The sequence below is a fragment of the Triticum aestivum genome, chromosome 6B (assembly GCF_018294505.1).
Source record: "Triticum aestivum cultivar Chinese Spring chromosome 6B, IWGSC CS RefSeq v2.1, whole genome shotgun sequence".
In the NCBI taxonomy this organism is placed as follows: Eukaryota; Viridiplantae; Streptophyta; class Magnoliopsida; order Poales; family Poaceae; genus Triticum; species Triticum aestivum.
The window spans coordinates 70404153-70408396 of NC_057810.1; positions in this window are offsets into that span (position 1 = coordinate 70404153).

The following is a 4244-nucleotide window of genomic DNA, read 5'->3' on the forward strand; positions in this document are numbered from 1 at the left end:
AATTTGAGCCCATTACGACAAGCAATTATGCACACGTCCAAAACCGATCAAGCAAAGGTACGGCATACAGGGAATAACGTTGCACAACCAACATATATTACAGGAAATTACATCCACTAGGCAATCAAAGATTCATGCCAGTGCAAATAAATGAGCAGAACCTAACCATCTACAACGTCACAATCTGCAACCTCAGCACAGATGACGCCCATAAGCATGTGGGAAAGTTCTTGCTGCTTTGCTACACTGTCTCTGAAAACATTGATCATTTGTTGTGTCACACGACTCTGCGCCTCTGATTCATCCACCATTTCCATCATTGCTTCAGCCATTAATTGGTTCACAAACATACATTTATTCCATTGCATTCGAAATAGAGGATACTAAACAGATTCAGATGGCGATTTTGGCAGGCTTGTATTATTGATAGTGGAGAGTGTCTCGACCACTGCATCATAACATAAATTAGGACGGGAACCAAACATATTAATCATGAGTTATTGCCATATTACCTGGCCTAGATTTACTGGAAAGAAACAATGGGGTTGCCTTGCTGTTTTCAGAGTTTGTCTTCTTATCTTCAGCAGCCTGCACAAAATTAACACACTAGCATTGCTATCATTGGCCAAGTCAGATAATAGGAAAGCAACATTGACACAACGAACGATCGGGAAACTAGCCTACACCAAATTAACACAATATGGCACAGCTATCATCAGCCAGGTAAGGTAGTCCGAAAGCAACATTGACACAATGAATGAATGGGCAACCAGAGAAGCACTACAAGTCAGTAATGTGCGTGATATGAGATAGTACATTCATGCAGCTCAGTATGCAAAACTACCAGGCAGTTTTCTTACAAAAATCAACATTGGCGCCTTTAACATTTTGCTACAACTAATTTTAGACTAGATAAAGGTTAGATTCACGCCGATTAACAAAATACATGTTGATGTAAAAATATAGTGATATACAACAGGTACTTACATCAGCATTGGAGCACAGAGAATTCCCGCAAGATATTTTCCTCGAATACGATCCCAATGGAGGAAGTCTTCTATCGTTTAACCTTATTTTCTAAAAGAGAGATGGGTCAGAAACATGTAGAAAATATGATCAAAATGCTATAAAATTTCATGATGCGAGGATACGCACACACTTCTTAGAATGGAGTTGACATTCTTTCGCTGGACTGGAGCGGACTAGTTCTTTGGCCACTGGAATCTGCTTATTATCAGTGGGAGTTGGGTTTCTCTATGCTGGACCAGTATCTATGAAAAATGGAGTTGGTTTATTATCTCCTGGCATTTGGATCTTTTGCAAAGACCTGGTTTGTAACCCTTCAGATTCAAAATAGCCATCTTCCCCTTGCATGCCTTATATAGAAGAATGGTGATTCAGTTATAAAACATGCTACAGCAGGGATGGAATAGGTACTGAAGAATAGAAAGGCATGACATATTGACATGTACTCCCTCCATCCGGAAATAAATGGATGGGTCTAGACGTATTTTAGTTCTAGATACATCCAGTTTTATCCATTTCTGTGACATTTAATCCAGACGGAGGGAGTATGAGGTAAGAGCTAGGGATACGACAGGACAACACAGTAAAAAACACTGAAAACCCCACTACAGAAGCAATGTATTCAAACCCACTAATATGAGATAGTACACTCATGCAGCTCAGGATGCAAAACTACCAACCAGTTTTCCTTACAAAAATCAACATTGTGGCCTTTAATCATACATTTTGCTACAACTAAATTTAGATCAGAAAAAGGTTGGATTCACGTCAATTAACAAAATACATGCTGATGTAAAAATATAATGATATACAACAGGTACTTATATCTACATTGGAGCACAGAGAATTCCTGCAAGAATCTTTCCTCACAAACGATACCATTGCAGAAATTATTCTATCTGTTAAGCTTATTTTCTAAAAGAGAGATGGGTAAGAAACATGTAGAAAATATGATCAGCATGCTATAAAATTTCATGATGCAAGGATACACACACGCTTCTTAGAATTGAGTTGACATATTTTTGCTGGACTGGAGCGGACTAGTTCTTTGGCCACTAGAATCTGCTTATTACCAGTAGGAGGTTGGGTTTCTCTGTGTTGGAGCAGTATCTATAAAAATTGGAGTTGGTTTATTATCTCCTGGCGTTTGGATCTTTTGCAAAGGCCCTGTTTGTAATCCTTCAAATTCTAACATAGTCGTCTTCCCCTTGCATGCCTTGTATAGAAGAATGGTGCTTTAATTATAAAACATGCGACAGCAGAGAGATGGAATAGGTACTGAAGAATTGAAAGGCATCACATATTGACATGTATTCCCTCCATCCGCAAAAAAATGGATGGGTCTAGGCGTATTTCAGTTCTAGATACATCTGTTTTATCCATTTCAGCAACATGTAATCCGGACGGAGGGAGTATGGTGTAAGATCTAGGGATACGAGAGGACAACACAGCAAAAAAACACTAGTTGAATGTAAAACTATATGCTAGCGGAATGCGTGCAGAAATAACTAAGGCAACAAACACGTGTATGATTAGGAAAATAAGATGGCATTGCAACAGAGCGCTAGAACAACACTTCAATGTAAAAAAACATGGTATGGCAGACAGATGAAGTACATAGTGATGAATAACAATGCATAAGATATTCAGAAGCATGATGTCCAAATTAAGTAGATGGCATTGCGATAGATTAGAATGACAGTACTTGAATTTGAAAACATGTTATCATGAATGGAATAGGTACTGAAAAACAGGAAGGCATGGCATATTTACATGCATGATCAGCATGCTAAGCACATGGCATTGCAACAAAGTAGATACACTCCAGGACAATATATGCATGTTGTACACATATCACAGGCCAAGTTAGAGCAAGGACCTTGTGGGGTGAAGATGATTCATCATCTTTCTACAAGTCTTCTGAAGAACTGCCTTTACATGTTCCATCATATTGGGTATCATTGACATCAAGTTTATTGGCCTTTACATTGCTCCGTGAGGTTCTTGTGGATATATCAGTGTGTGCAATTATATTTGACATGCATGGAAGACAATTAGTAGTTAGATTTATGTAATGAGTGCCTGTCGGAGACGACATAAATAGTAGGACTGGGGTTAACTAGCAGCAACAGGTCTCATAAACTAAAGGGAGAACACAGATGAAAGCTACATAATATGTATCGTTTGTACTCGAGATTAACTAGATGGCACACAAAAGTATTAAATAACAACATAGGTAATACTAGAAGTGGTATAATACTATAATCATCAGCCTGTGGGATAGCATTGGTTGATGGATGATAACTATGGAACAGCGTTACCTACAGAACAAGTATCTTAGCTGAACTATGGAACAACGTGAACTCCTGAACAAGACCCGTAAGAGATCAGCATGAATATACAATGAAATGTGATGATCTATTTTCCATGCTTAGATGAATAACAAAGCCATAAATGTTGCACACAAGTAAGATGAGGGTACAACCTATCTGGCTGCCATCCATAGGAGTGAGCATCGGGCCAATCAACAAAGACTCACCATCATCCAGATCCGGCGGGCGGCAGTACCTTAAACCCATGCAACTGTAAAAGATAGCCATCTAGGCGCTGCTTCCGCGGCGAACTTGCGGCCCTGCACCCTTACGTTAGACACCAGCCAACTGGCAGCCTAGGAGCTCCGCCGCCTCGAGGGGTGCTGCTTCCCATTGGGAATCGATTGGCCCAGACTAAAAATTCAGACAACTGACGCCTAAATAAAGTGATTTGAGATGAGGGTGCGACCTATCTGGTGGCATGGTGAAGTAGGCAGGTCTAGCTGCCGAGTCATTGAGGCCGGCGCAGTTGTGGTTGCGACCGGCGGCAGGGAAAGAGCGATGTCGTGATGGTCGACGGCTACGCGGAAGCAGCACTAGGACTATGGACGGATCCGAAGTTGGAGCCGCTCCGGCGCCCTGAACAATGGTGGGGGTGAATTTGCTTCGGTACGGTTCACGCGGCCGTCATCGAGGCAGCACCAGCATTATGGAGTAAGAGGCACATGACCCAGTGCATGACGGCAATTGGACAGCGTCTTCGGCATTAGGGAGGAGGGCGGCTGTGAAATTGGTGCGGTGGGGGCGCCATGGAGGTGGGGCTGAGGTTTCGCGGCTCGGGAGAAGGGAGCTTCCCGGGGAGAAGGTGATTTGGCGCCCACGAGGTATGAATGGGGGCGGGCGGGG